A 16,138-nucleotide genomic window follows, 5' to 3' on the forward strand; every position below is an offset into this window, starting at 1 on the left:
TTCTGCTTGTGGATTATAGACTTAAGTCACAGAAAATAACAGGGGTGGAAGACCATAGGAACTAAATAGGCAGCTTCATCTGGTTTGTTATACTGTAGTCTGACCCAGCTAGTAGCATGTGTACAATGGTGCTTGTGTTTGTGAACTTAACTTATTTTATGATTTGGGGGAAGATGGCTGTGTTTGTGTGTGTATGGGGAAAATGGCCTTGGTCATATGTGTCACCTGAGGCAGAGTTCATGAACTGAAACAGAATTTTGCCTAACGCTTTTATTTGCAAACCAAATTGTCTGCAAACAGAAGCATTCGTGAGCTGAGGTATTACTGTATATGAACAAAACTACCATTTATGGAATATCTGTCCTGTGCCATGTCCTGTCTTTAACCATGAAGATAGGTGCTAGCCCCAACTTTAGACAAGTCACTTAGCCTCAAGTTAAGTGACTTAAGTTCATACAGCCTTTAAGTGACGTTCAAATGTGTACTCCTTTCCAGTCAACTCTCACGCCGTTCGGCTATTGCAATGCTTAGTAGTTGCCATTTATTAATATCCCAGCCAGTAAGGCTTTGCAGGCCCTAAGGTTTCAGTTGCAACTCCTCAGCTCTGATTGGAAGCACAGGAACAGCCAGGCACACTAACTAAGTGAATGGGGCTAGATCTGAGTAAGTTTACTGACAAGACCAGGTGGCTGCCCAGGGATTTGGCTCATGGTATAATCACCTGCCTGGCAAGTGTGAGGGCATGAGTTCGATCCCTGGTGCAAAAGAAAAACCATGGCTGACTGGAGTTGGCTTGTGGGCCATAGCTTGCTGGCTTCTGCCTGAGACTAGTGTTTCTCCAGCTTTCTTGTATGTTCACATCACCCGAAACTCTTGTTGAAATGCAGATTCAGATTCAACAGGTCTGGAATAGGGCTTAAGATTGTTTCTAATACGTGTCTAATGCTTCTACTTTGTGGACCACACTGAATAGCAAGGCTGTCTGCTGTCCAACTCAGTAGCCCATAGCTACATTGAATACTAATGAACACTTACAGAGATTCTCCTGCCTCAGCCTCATAGTGCTATTGAGTGAATGTCATATATTAAAGATTTAATGCCAAAAATATGAATGGAGAATACCTCTATTTCCAAGTGCTGATACCTATAAAAAGGGAAATTAAGAATACTTCGACCTGTTTTTATTTTATTTTTATGTTTTTGGTACTTGAGATTGAACCCAGAAACTGCACAGAGCTAAATACCCAGTCCTTTTTTATTTTTAGACAGGGTCTCACTAAATTAGCTAGATTGGGCACAAGCTTGGAATCATCCTGCCTCAGTCTCCTGGAGGGCTGGCATTATAGGTGTGAACCAACATGTGGTTTTCACCTGTTTTGCTGATGTGATACCTGAAAATTTAAGATTACATGTATGGCTTGCACTTGTGCTTTTCCTTTTATTTCTGCTGGGATGTGCTGCTTTAGATCGTGTGCACCTTTAAAAGAAGGAGACTTAAAAGACAGACATATGGGCAGTTGAATGGGAAGGGAGACAACACCTCAAGAAGTGGAGAGCTTTGGTCTGACATTGTGGAATGCCATGGGAGTCGAGCCAGGACTTTCATAAAGGTAAACCTCAGATCAGATCTGTGTGTTTTACTTGCAGAGCTGAGCAGGATAAAGTGACATCCGTGCTCCTGTGGACAGTTAACCCCAGATCACGTCAAAAATTCTGGTTTCTGAAACAAAATAAGCCAAATAGAGGGCATATTATGATGTGGATCCTAAATGTTCTCCGGAGCTCCTGTGTTGAAGGCTTGGTTTAGAAGAGGGGTTTCGGGGAGATGTTACAGTCACCTTCGTGTCTAATGAAACATTTCTAAGATTTTCTCCTGTTGCTAGGACAAAATACCCAACATCTGCAATAAAAAGGAGGAGAGGTTTATCTTGGCTCCTGATTTACACAGGATTCAGACCTGGTAGCTCCAAGGCCAGAAGGGCCAGGGGGAAAAACCTGCCTACCCTGAGGCAAAAGGGAGGGGCTGGGGACAGGAATACACTCAGTCACACTCAGGTGTCCCCCTCCTCTGGCAGCTCAGCCGCTAACAACCGCTCAGCAATAAACTCAGGAACGTCTTATCCATGCCCAGAAACATTTTCACACTTTACCGGTACGTTTCTGATACACACATTGGTAACATTCATCATGTGGAATTTGTACCTGCACCTGATACATCCTGCTCTTTTCCCATTCCCCTACTCTCCCTTCAACTCTCTTCCCTCGTTTACAAAAGCTTTGTTGCCATTTTTGTCCTTGTTAGTCTTTTTCCTGGTGTTTTCCTTCCCTCTGCTTCCCTCCTCCCTTATTCCCCTTCTCATTTAAACATTTTCTTCCTGTGTCCCAGTATGTGTTCTAAATTTTGATCCTTACTTACACTTTTGCTTTCTCACACCAGAAAAACAATGCAGTATTTAAATGTGTGTGTCCAGTTTATTTCAGGAGTGTAGTGTGAAGGTGCATCTATTTAGCTAGAAATGCTTGAAGTGTAGTACTCGATTGTATTTTTTTTTTTTTTTTTTTTGGTCTTTTTCATTTTTATCGGTACCGGGGATCGAACCCACGACCGCCTGCTTGCAAGGCAGGTGCTTATGCCGCTGAGCTAAATCCCCAGCCCCTTATTTTTTAAAAAAGCAAACGACTTCTTTATTCATTCACCTGTTGATGCATTCCCAGGAACTTTGTAGCAGGCTGAATTTAAAGGTGACAGACTAGTTTATTTGATGGAGGAAATTTCCTCCTTGTAGCATGCAGGCAGTAGCATGGATAGTGCTGTCTGCTTTGGGCCAGATTTATAGTGAAAATCTGAGAGAAAAGCATAACAGAAAGACCTGAAAAACTTGGAGTTTGCCAGAAAAAAAGCTTGTATAAAAAGTTGCATTCAAGGTTGTTAAAGAGAAGCCATTAAAAAGCCAAGTAATGGGGGCTGGGGATTTAGCTCAGCGGCATAAGCGCATGCCTTGTAAGCAGGCATTCATGAGTTCGATCTCCGGTACTGGTAAAAACGAAAAAGACAAAAAAAAAAAAAAAAAAAAAAAGCCAAGTACTTCACACCTGAGTAATAGCAAAGACACCTGGAGGGTATTTGGGAGTCAACAAGACTCCACCCTTCCCAGGTTAATGTGTAAAGGTGTAAATTTGAATGGTTACTTTGTGATAGGATTATTTCCAGAGGATGAAAAATATTTCCAAAAGATGAGGAGTATAAAACAAAAGAGGCCTTTATTCTGGGAACACGGGGAGAGAGGACTGGCGCGCTGGCCGCTGGAATCTGGCGATCTCTCTCACGCGGACACCTGGCGTGGGGGAATATAAGTAGCCTAAGCTTAGGGCAGTGCTTAGGGCAGTGCCCTAAGGCCATTAGAGATGCACAGGTATGTCATTGGCACACGTTTGGCGTGGGGCAGGTTCCGAAGGGTGGGGGGTACAGGGTTACAGGTAAATATCTAGGGGCGGGGGAGGCAGGCGCTCCCTAATTCCGGCTGAGGCTTTTTCTGGCTACAGTGTGCGGTCTGGGTCAGCAACCCTTTCACTTTGAGAAGACAGGCCTGGAGTGCACTGCTTACCCAGGGCCACCTGGAGACTGTTTTCCAGAAATCCCTTACTCCCACCATTCAGCCCTTAGTGTAGCTGTGATCCAAGAGGTCCAGCTGCAGCTCTTGAAGGGAGACTTTCGTGTTTTCCACGTGGTGCTGGTTTTTCAGACATGCAGAATGCAAAATGGGGTCATAGAGCTTTCCAGAGATTGCAAAGGAAGACCCAGGAGGCCAGCAAAGTGGGATAGAGTCCAGGTTGCTGCAAGCAGACCCTGAGAGGGTGATGCATGAAGCTGTGAGGTAAAACCAAAGCGGCACTGAAGATCCTGGAAGTTAGCGATGCCACGAACGTGGGACGTGTGCGAGGAACACCACAGGCAGCAAGTGGAGCCAGCCCAGCAGGAGTGGCCGTGTGTGACAAGTTGGCAGCTGGCAGAGCTTGGCAGGGGCAGTGCTGTACAAGCCCTCTGGGGTTCATATCATACCATGGCGTGCTCCAAGTGCCAGACATGGAGCTATAGGATTTGATTTTTGCCGTGATGGGTTTTGGTCTGGTCCTTCCTTTCTGTCCCCCTAATCCTCTTTTTGAACTGGAATATTTATCTTATTCTACTGTGTCTTGGAGGTATATACCTTGCTTTTGGTTTTTTCAAAGACTCAGAGCTAAAAGTTTACCTTGATCCTCAGAAGAGACCTTTGTTTTGTTTTGAGCCAGGGTGTTGCTATGTAGTTCAGGCTGGCCTTGAACTCAGAGTGCCTCTCCTCGCTTGCCTCCTGAGTGCTGGGATTACATGCCTGTGCCACCACACCAGTTTCAGAGAGAATTTTGGATTTAGGCTTTTGAGCAATGCTACAAGAGTTAAGACTTTTGGGCCCCTTGGTATTGTGATCCCAATAGTTATCCAAGTACTATAAGCCCTTTTCCAGTCTTCCTCACAATTCAAAAAATTATGTTTATAATCCCATTAGGACGTTATTGGAATCTCAGCAAGATAATTCCAATCTACCACCTCCAATGCAACCCTCAGCAAGAGTAAAGACACCAAGATATATTCCAAGTTAAGGGCAGCCAAGGGGTCCAAAGTGCAACCCTCTTCCTCACAGGGGATGCCTTGATCCTAGGCTTCTCCCCGAATTTATTATTTTGAAAGAAGGGGGGTGATTTGAAGATGAGTGACAGTAATGCTGGTGGGGAATTATGAGAGCTGGCTAGCTAGGTAGGGAGAAAAGCATCTCTGCAAAATGCAGAGATTAAGGACACGCAGAAGAATCAATTTGCATAATTCAGTTAAAGTAGCGACTGAATTGTTTTTGGTGGCTGTTGCTTCAGTTTTTTTTTTTTTTTTTTTTTTGTCTTTTTCGTTTTTATCGGTACCAGGGATCGAACTCACGACTGCCTGCTTGCAAGGCAGGCACTTATGCCGCTGAGCTAAACCCCCAGCCCCTGTTGCTTCAGTTTTTGATAAATAAACTTTTGTGCCCTGGGGAGTCATAGGCTCTTTACCTTGAGGCTCATACCCAGTTGACATTCCCGGAGCTGATGGCTCTAACATCCTGCTGTGCTTATATATTTTAGAGAGAGCAGTATGCGAAGAAACAGGAGACTGTCTGATGGCTTTAGAGGTTACATACCAGTACCTTATTTGTGATTCTTAGAACCAGCTGAAGAGACAAAATACCATAGTCAGCTCTGTACACATCAGTATAAGAAAATCAGTCTCAATATAATCCAAGTTGCAGCAGTTGTTCTGCATTCAAGAGGAGTCACTCAAGTTGTCTCCCACGTCTTTGAGATAGACTGAATGATTTTGCACCTTAAGATGAATGTCAGTTAGAGGCCAGGGGTCAAATATTATGGTTTGACTCTTAACATCCCCCAAGGGTTATATGCTAGAAGGCTTGGTCCTCACACAAACCTTGGAAGCCCTGGTCCTCAAAGCAAAACTGGGTCATTTGGAAGGTGATTGTGATACAGGGAAATGAAACTCACTACCGCAAGTTCGTGTTCTCTAAAATCAAATAATGAATTTTAGGAACAATGGAGGTTAAGAGCAGAATATGTTTATTGAGAGAAAGCTTCTGTCTGAGAGAGAGACAGAAGGGGTCCGAAGTGGGTCGCCAAGGACTCTGTCTTTTCTAGGGACTTTAAATCCCCAACCTCCCGCCCTTTTTTAAAAAAGTCTTTCTTTTTCTGTCTTTTTTTTTTTGGTATCAGAGATTGAACTCACAACCTTGCACTTGCCAGGCAGGTGCTCACACCGCTGAGCTAAATCCCCAGCTTCTAGGGACTTTTATAGAGCAAAATCATGGGGTGAGATGGGTTCAAGGTAAGGAAAACTGGGAACTCACAAGGCAGTTGGGAATAAGGTGGGACATAAATATAGTTAGCCAATAAGATTAATAGTTCAGGTAAAATTGACTAAATTGGGGACAAATAGGGAAGCGAGTCACGTAGAGCAGTGACTCTTCCCTACAGGGTTGGAATGGTAACCCCAGGTTTCCTGAGGGTGATAGGACTGATATTTAGAATATCAGGATGTGGATGCTTTTGTTTGATCGTTTGTTGAGGCCTGGCCCACAGCAGGAGGTGTCTGTGTCTCCTGCTGTTGCAAGGTTTCTGGGCTTATGCATTGGCCTAGCCCTGTCTCACTGCCTACACTATTTCTAACTAACTTGTTGCCTACAACAATTGGATCATTAGGGCTGTAACCTCATTAATAGTTTAGTCCATTTATGGATTCATAGCTTAACACATTTCAGGGAACCAGCATTCTTATAAAAGCGAGTTCTCGGGCTGGGGATTTAGCTTAGCAGTATAAGCGCCTGCCTTACAAGTGCATGGTCGTGAGTTTGATCCCCAGTACCAACGTAAAAAAAAAAATATTGAGTTCTCTCTTCGTGGTTCCACCACGCATCCTCTGCCATGACGTTCTGCCTTGTCACAGGCTCAGAACAACCAAGCCACATGGTCATGGGATGAAATCTCTGAAATCAAGAGTCACAAGAAACCTTCCTCCTTTTCAGTCGTACCTGTGGGATATTTTGTTGCAGCAGCACAAAGCTGATTAAAACAGCACAGACTGTTTTTCTTTGTAGAATAAAGTTGAATCATTTAACTGGATCCTGGTCAAATTGCTAGTGGAAATAGACAGCCAACTTCACTTGTCAAACTTTGCATAGATTGTTAGCCAATCTAATTTGATCTCCACCCCTTACACAAATACACCATCACCATGACGCCACTGTTGTCTGTGGTCAGTGGACATCAGATGACATCTACAACTGCAACCCAAATATCCCACCTGTGTGATCACTTCAGGGAGAGTCTTTCTTCCATTTGGGAGCAATTTCTTATTAATCTAGAAGCAAAGTGTACTTTTAGAGGTAAAATTTCATTTTCTTTAATCCTTCCTTTTAAAGATCTCATTTTTCATTGCTAGTAGATCCTTTAAATAAATATGTCTGGTTTTGATTTGAATAATTCACCCTGGTCTTTCAAATTGAATTACATAAGTCTAGGCTTTGTTGTAGTGATTGAACTGAAAGTCAATAATTTAAGCCAGGAAAAGACAAATAGGGTAGTGTGTGTGTGTGTGTGTGTGTGTGTGTGTGTGTGTGTGTGTGTTCTAGTATACATGTTTGTAGTACAAAATGTTTGCATTCCTTGTGTGCAGTTGGTGCATGTATATACTATATCCTCATTCCTTTTTTCATCCTTTCTTTCCTCTGAAAGGGTTCTGGCCCAGGCCGGACTCTGCAGCCCGTAAAGCCAAGTAGCTCCTATCTCCCCACCCTTAGGAATTACCTCTGGCGCCAAACTAAGACCAGTGGGCTACCTGTGCATCCCTAATGTCCCCCTTAGATTCCACCCCAAGCCGAGGTTACTTATGTGCCTCACTCCACGTGTTCCACGGAGAGAGATCGCCGACCCCAGGGTGGAGATGCCGCACCCCAGGGGGTCAGGGGTGTCTCTCCCCGCATTCCCAAAATAAAGGTCGTTTATATTTCATACTTCTTATCTTTTCAGCTGCTGCCGGTCCTCCACAGTTCTATCATCCTCCTCCCCCTTCTTCCTTCTATCTCTTTTTGCTTTGTTTTGTTTTTTCTTTTTGATACAACATTTGTTAGTATTCGGTTTCGTGTTAATTACTGCCATTCTTTCTGAGGTAAGATGACACCTTAGAGTTGTTCTAATTTGCATTTTTCTAATACCTAGCAGTGTTAGGTATTTCTTCATGCATTTATTGGCCATTTGTACGTCAGTGTCTGTTCATCTCCCTTGCTTGTTTTTTGATTGGGTCTTTTATTTGGTGGGGAAGTCTTTTTTTTTTTTTTTTTAAGTTCTTTAGATATTAGTCCTCTGTCTGAAGAATAGCTGGCAAAATTTTTTTCTCATTCTGTAGACTGTCTCTTCACCCTGTTGATTTTTTTCTTTTTTTTTTTGGTGAGGAGCTTTTAAAATTTGATACGATCCCATTTGTTGATTCTAGGTACTATTTCCTATGCAACCTGGGTTCAGTGCAGAAAGTTCTTGCCTATTGACTGTAACATCGAGTTTTACCTATTTTATCCTTCAGTAGGTTGTTTTTAACATTTAGTGTTCCATCCATTCTTACTTTAGCTTAGTATGTGGTGAGACATGTGGGTCTAGACTCAGGCATCCACATGTGCATAGCTAGGTTTCCCAACATCATTTATTCAAGAGGCTGTCTTTCCTCCAGTGTATGGTTTTGTTTTCTTCCTTTTTTTTTTTTTGGTAAGGAGGATTGAACTCATGACCTTATGCTTGCCAGGCAGGCACTTATGCTGCTGAGCTAAATCCCCAGCCCTGTTGTTGCTTTTCTGAGGCAGGGTACTTCAGGTTGGCCTTGAACTTGCTTATGTGGCCCAGGTTGGCCTCAAACTCCTGGTGATTCTCCTGCCTCAGCCTCTCAAGTCCTAGGATTACAGGCATATGTCACCACAACCAGCTCAGTGTATATTTCTGACCCCTTTGTCAAAGATGAAATAGTTTAATGTGTTTGGGATTGTTTCTGTATCCTCTGTTCTGTTCCATTGATCGTTAGGTCTGTTTCTGTGCCAATACCATGCTATTTTGATCCTTGTAGTTTTGTAATATATCTTCATGTCTAGGATTATGATTCCTCCTCCACTTTCTAAATTTGTATTTTTATTGCTTTTTGCTATTCTGGATCTCTCCTGGTTCCATATGAATTTTAGGATTGTTTTCTTCAATTCTATAAAGAATGTAGTTGGTACTTTGACTATATCTATGCATCAAATTTGGAATTATGGCCATTTTGCCTATATTGATTCTTCCTATCCAGAAATATCGGGTATGTTACCATTTTCTGATATTCTCTTCAATTTTCTTTTTCAGAATACTATAGTTTTCATAATAGGGGTCTTCTAATTCATTGGTTGGGTTAATTTCCAAGTATTTAATTTTTCTTGCTGAATGGTATTTTTTCCCTGGTTTCTTTTTCAGTGAGTTTATTATTGGTGTGTAGGAATACTATTGATACTTATGTGTTGATTTTGTATCCTGCTATGTTCCTGCATGTTGTTATTAGTGCTGGGAATCTTTTAGTGGATGTTTTTGGTCTTCTATGTAGAGGGTCATGTTATCTGCAAATAATGATAATTTGACTTCTTTTTTATACATGTCCTTTTTATTTCTCTTTCTTGCCTAATTCTCTTGGTAACATTTGAGCACTATGTTGAAAGGGAATCAAATTCAATGGTTAGGTTCAGTGTTGGCTTTATGGAGAAATTTGATTTGGTTTTTATCCGATTCAGTTTGTGATCAGAATCTTGGAAAGAATTAATTTCATGAACCAAGTTACCAATGAAGTGGCATTACCACTTAGTTCTAGCAATTTCTCTTTTTTCCATAACCCACTGTTTACTCAAAAGTGTATGGTTTAGTTTCCATGGATTGTATAATTTCTGTGTTTTGTCATTGCTTTCTACCTTCATTGCACTATGATCTGATAATATGCATGGGGTGATTTTAATTATTTTTTTTTTTTTAATTGGAACCGGGGATTGAACTCATGATCATGTGCTTGCAAGGCAGGCGCTTATGCCACTGAGCTAAATCCTCAGCCAATTCTTTTAATTTACCTATGATTGTTTTATTGTCTAGACTGTGGTTGACTTTGGAGGAAGTTCCATGTGCTGCTGAGAATAATATGTGTTCTGCTCTAGTTGAGTGGAAACTTCTGTACATATCTATTGAATCCATTCATTTGAAGGTTTTATTTAACTCTGATATTTCTTTGTTGACTTTTTATCCAGCTGATCTATTTAAAATAGTGGGGGTTTTTGTTTTTTGGTTTTTTTTTTTGTTTTTTTTTTTTTGTCTTTTTGAGACAGAGTTTTGCTGTGCAGTTCAGGCTGGCCTTGAGCTCACTTTGTAGCCCAGGCAGGTCTTGAACTCACAATGATCCTCCCACCTCAGCCTCCCAAGTGCTGGGATTACAGGTGTGAGCCACCACGCCCTGCAATAGTGGGGTTTTGAGGTTCCTCATTATATTTATGTTTATCTGATCTTTTATGTGCACTAGTATTGTTTTATGAAGTTGGGTGTGCCACTGTTTGTGTTTATATGTTAATGATTGTTATTGTCCCCTTAACCAGGATCTAGTGACCTTCTTTGCCTCTTTTGATCAGTTTCAGCTTGAAGTCCACTTTGTCTGAATGTGAGTTAGCTACATTTGCTTTTGTTATACCAAATGATTTATTGATGTTTTGTTATTCCCCTGATATAATTTCCAATAATTTGTATGTGGCTTTTCCCCATGGAACAATTTTGGGGGATTTGGGAGGGTTGGGAGGCATTTTGTTGGTTTGTTTTCTCCTATTTCTGTTGTTTTATTTTGCTTTGTGAATGTGTGCTCAGATTCCTGGGTTGATTATGGCAGAAAGTTTTGTCTCTAACATGGAGAGCTCTTCAGTCAATCTCTGCTTTTCAGTGGTATTTTCTGGGCATGGCTGACTCTTGACCTCTGCCTCTGTCCCCAGGATCCAGTCATCTCCATTTTCTTGGGATGCAATGTTGTCATGTATTTGACCCAGTAACCAGTTTCCCAGGAATGGGCCACAGCATTGTTAATGACTCCAAGGCAAACCAGATTGGCATTACAAGAAAACCAATTAATAGTAAAAGCTATGTCACATTGGCTATACTAATAAAATCAGCATGAATTATAGCATCAAATATAAGCTGAATACTGAAAAATCCTAAGGACCAATAACGTACAACCCTTAACTATAGAAAAGAGATCTATAAATATAATATGAACGGGGCTGGGGATTTGGCTCAGCGGCATAAGCGCCTGCCTTGCAAGCAGGCAGTCGTGAGTTCAATCCCTGGTACCGATAAAAAACGAAAAAGACAAAATAATAATAATAATAATATGAACACCAAGGCAAATGAAATATTAACCTGCTATTGACCTACAGTAATTACCTACTAAGTGAAGCAACTTTACCTCTATTAACAATAGGGGGGAAATAACAGTATTCAACAGCAATAGAGTAAAGTTAACTAGGTACCTAGAGATCCATAAATCTTAGTAGTAATACTAGTAAGGGTAGAGGATGGTAGGGAACCAATATGAATGAAAAAAGCAATATGAGATATCAGGAGAGAACAGTGATATGGGGATTCCTGTTGAAGAGTAAAGGGAAATCAATAATGTTAGTGAACAGTTTCAGGAGAACAAACAAGAAAAAAAAGAAAAATACAAACAGCAAAACACAGGAGATAAGAGAAAGATAAGAAGGAAGAGAAAATGAGGTGAAGTGAAAGAGAAAAAGAAAAAAAGAAACTAAGTGAGGAAGAAAAAGAGAAAGAACACCCCTCCCCCCAAAATCCTAATGAACAGTGGCACAGTGCCTACCTGGCAAGTGCGCGGTTGTGAGTTCAATAGCTGGTACCAGGGGGAAAAGAAAATGAAGGCAAGATAAAATTCAGCTTAGGGAGCATGGTCTCTATTGGTTGTTTCTCTGGAAAACCTGAATATAGTCATCCTATCACTCATGTGGTAAATAATAACTATATTTGGCACCTCATGCTGGTCCAGTTAGCTGGGTGTGAGGGTGCATGTTGTAATCCCAGCACTTGGAAGGCTGAAGCAGGACAATCGCGATGAGTTCAAGGCCAGCCAAGACTACATAGTGAGATCCTGTCTCAAAAACACAAAAATAGCAACACCAAAAGCCCCACCTATTTTCCCCACTCCATGGATCCTGGGAGGCCCAAACCTTCTCTTCTAGGATTTGGCAGCTCATATTCACCTTTTGAATTTGCTTGAGCATCATTATCTACTAGGAAACTCTCTAGTCCCACAGTTGTTGGTTTGCCTATTGTATCACAAAGCTTAAGAAGCATATTCAAATCACAGCGCTGGTCACACTGGGCTGGACAGGAGAAGCCGATTGTTCCCGGACTGAGATCAGGTGTAGTGGGAGGCAGGCAGAGGGCTGCGATTGTCCCCCTTGTATCTTCTTGTGGAGCATCTGTGACCAGCTGAGCTCTGTGCTCAGTGATGAAGAGCCACACAGAACACAGACACTGCTGATGGGGCATTGGCTATTGACCCATGAGTCAAGAGAGCTTTAGAGGCCTGCGGGAGAAATTTGGAAGACGCCAGGGTCAGGAATAAAATCAAGCATGAGAAACAGGCTTAAGGTTACAAACCTGCACTTGTATGCAAAACGCTGCATGTTTGGATGTGTTTTCTGCCCACCCTGGGAGAAAATCCTGTCATCATCACATTCTTCAAGGGGAGAAGGAAGCTCCCTCACAATTAGCAATCTGCCACAGAGCCACACATCTGCAACTGAAGGACTCTCAGGCAGGAGGATTGCCGTGAGTTCCAGGCCAGCCTCAGCTACTTAGTGAAAACCTGCCCAAAATAACACAATAAAAAAAGAGGGACCCCTGAGAAAGAATAGGATGAACAGTTGACTAAGGAGAGAGCCCTCGGGGTTGATCATATTTTCAAGTGTTTTTTTTTTTCCTTTTGGTACTGGGGATCAAACTCACAACCTCACACTTGGCAGGCAGGTGCTTACACCACTGAGCTAAATCCCCAGCCCTGGGGTTGACCATATTTAAAGGAAAGTGGGGGAAGAAACACCTGAGAAGCAGTAATCAAAGAAAGAAGAAACCAGGGGCTGGGGATTTAGCTCGCTGGCATAAGCGCCTGCCTTGCAAGCAGGCAGTTGTGAGTTCAATCCCCGGTACTGATAAAAAAAAAAAAAAAAAGAGTGGGCAGAGATTGCGTGACTCTGCTACAGGGCTGGGACCCAGGTGATCCAACTTGATGAGGCTTGGATCTGATAGTCTTCAGTCATGTTCTAGGCTTGGGAACCTCTAATACTTACGTAGTTTCCCATCTCAAAAGGTTTCACAAAATGATCAAAAAATCATTTTATTGGGCCCAAGTCTTAGTGCCACACACATGCACACACAATTTATTTCCTTTTTTTTTTCCAAAAGAAATCATGTCACAGAATGCTTATGAGGAGGATAGTGGAACCCCTTTGCCTTCCTGGTAAGCAGCTGTGAGCCTACCGGCGTGCAGGCTGAAAATCAAATATCTGCCCCCCCCATTAGCAAATGGGAGCCAGAGGTCTGAGCATCTCTTAGGAGGTTGACCATAGGCAATAAATACAGCAAATAGGGGGGTTTCTTTCTACCATCTCTTTGAAGACAAATACTGTTATCACTGTTTTATTTTGTTCTGATTAATTGTATTGCTCTATTCAATACTCTGTTTTGATAGGTTTTATGATGTTCTGTATTTGGTTTTATTTTGCTATGCCTGATTGAAAGGACAACTATTGTGAAGATAACGAGATATACTATGGTACCTATTACTGTTATCCTGGTAAATTGCTGTGACGTTCTGTACCAATTTCACTGCACTGTCTTGACACACACTTGTAATCCCAGCACTTGAGAGACTGAAACAGGAGGATCCTGCAAGTTCAAGGCCAGCCTGGGTTACATAGAGCTCAAGGCCAGCCTAGATCACATAATGAGATCATGTCTCTAAACAAACAAACAAAGCTCAGGAGGCTAGGAGGCTTGCACATCAAGCAAGTGTTGTGGCTCTTAAAAAGAATGAGTGCTTCTCAGAAGTTCCCAGATATCACACAGGAAACCTTAAAAGAAAAAAAAAAAAAAAAAAAGCAAATAACCTCTACTTTTCCATTCAACTCTAGAGAGCCAGTTGGGCCCAGGAATATGGGAGTTATTTATTTATTTATATATTTATTTTTGAGATGGGAGTCTCACTATGAAGTTGGACTTGAGCTCACTCTGTAGCCCATGTTGGCCTCGAACTCATGGAAATCCTCCTGTCTCAGCCCCCTGATTACTGCGATTACGGGGATGCACCACCATGCCCAGCTGGAATATGAATTTTAAATGACCAACATCCCTCCAGTTCCACCAAGAATTTGATGTGGCAGATCTCACAATTCCTGTTCAAGAAACTGGGTGAAGCTGATGAAATGTGGATGACAAAAATCCTCCCAGGAAAGAGCAATGTGTGATGAGGGTTTGGGTTTTGTGCTTTTTGTTTGGTGGCACAGGGGAATGATGGGATAATAAGGAGCCACATGTGTCTTCCTGTCTGGCATAAAACTAGGAAGAATGCATGAAAGGATGGTGTCGAAACACAGGATGTTGGGCAGCAGAGGACAGTGAGCTCTGAAAGACAGGAAACAAGTAAGCGGAGCCCTGCAGATGTCCAGGCCACAGTGCAGAAGGACACAGGCAGAGCCCAAGAGAATCCTGACCTGGTGAGGGAGCTGGGGGTCTAGGGAAAGCAAGGCAGCCAGAATTACAGGATAGCATAGTGGAGGGAGAAAGCGGAAGACGCAGATCCAGAGAGGGGCAGAGAGCTCCTTGGCTAGACACCAAAATACTGATTAGCAAGTGCATTTGAGGAAACTCCCCGAGGGCAGGGGAAGAACCACCCAAATGGCCTGGAGGAACCTGATCTGAACCTGGTTGCACAGGGCTGGAGAAGTTCCTGTTTCTATCAGGCAGATATCTGGGATATCTCATAGTCCATGGGGATGACACCTGGCATTCAGAAGAGTCTCACCTCAGCATGACGAGATAATAACCAGCAAGATTAAACATGGCTCTTCTCCCATCCAATAAATCTTGAAAGCAAGATTTTAAGGTTTCAAACTGTTCCAAGTAACTTAATTACAGTCCTAGGACAAGGTTGAAGAATAGTTCTAGGAAGTCAAAACTGTCCACCATCTGACAAACTAAAACCCATCGCTTGCATCCACAAAAACAAAGAAAAAAACAAAAACTAAAACCTTACTTCAATCTAGAAATAAAACTTCAGTTACAATCTAGAAATAAAACTTCAGTTTACAGTCAATTGATTTTCAACAAAAAGCCCACTAGAAATACTAAATGAGTTTAGCATGGTTGCAAGATACATGATTAATATACAAAATTAGTTGTATCTCTATACACTAGCAATTAAAAGTTAGAAATTTTAATAACTTTGTATCAAAAGTATGAAATGTGCATAAATCTGACAGTGTACATGCTAACCTGTACACTGAAAACTCTCAAAAATTACTAAGAAAAAATTAAAGGAAAATGAAATAAAGGGAAAGTTCTTTCCAAACAGATTTATAGATCAATGCAATCCCAGTCAAAATCCTAGAAGAACTTTTCAATGGAAATTAGAAAGCTAATTCTAAAATTCACACAGAAATGCAAGGACCTGGAATATCCAGAACAAGCTGAAAAGGAACAGAGTAGGGGAACTTCAAGGCTTATTACAAACCTACAGAAACGAGGACACTATGACTTAGGCATCAAGATAGATACTGGGAAAAGGAGACGACACACATGTGCTTAACTTAATTTTACAAGGCACAAAGACGATTCGGTAGAAAACAATTGTCTTTTCAGCAGATGGGGCTGAAAGAACTGGATTCCCTGAAAGACAGTTGTGATCCATTCTTGTATTTTATACAAAAATAATTCAAACTGGATGATAGACCCAGTTACAAAACCTAACACTACAAACTTTCTAGGAGAATGTGTAGATAAAATATTTTGTCTTTAGGTTGAGCAATTCTTAAATACAGTAAAGAAAAAGGTCAGTCATTGGATTTCATCCAAATAGAACTTTTACTCTTTGAAAGACACTGTTAAAAAATAAAAAGACAGACTGGAAGAAATATTTACAATCATACATCTGATAAGGATGCACATTCAAAAAATGTAAAGTAAACAGGTATGGTGGCACACAGCTGTATATAATCTGGGCGCTCAGGACAGTGAGGCATGAAGATCACCATGAGTTCAGAGTCAGCCTGGGCTACACAGTGAGATCTTGTGTTTTTAAAAAACTGAAACAAAAAACAATTTTATTAAAAATGGGCAGAAGATTTGAGCAGATCCTTTACCAAGGAAGCTGTGTGGATGTTGAATAAGCCCGCAAGAAAAAGCTGGGGGCTCCCTCGTCACTAGGAAAATGCTGTGCACAGCCACAGTGAGCAGCCAC

Source organism: Cavia porcellus, unplaced genomic scaffold, assembly GCF_034190915.1.
Source record: "Cavia porcellus strain 051 isolate PalLab524CR breed Dunkin Hartley unplaced genomic scaffold, mCavPor4.1 scaffold_25, whole genome shotgun sequence".
Taxonomy (NCBI): domain Eukaryota; kingdom Metazoa; phylum Chordata; class Mammalia; order Rodentia; family Caviidae; genus Cavia; species Cavia porcellus.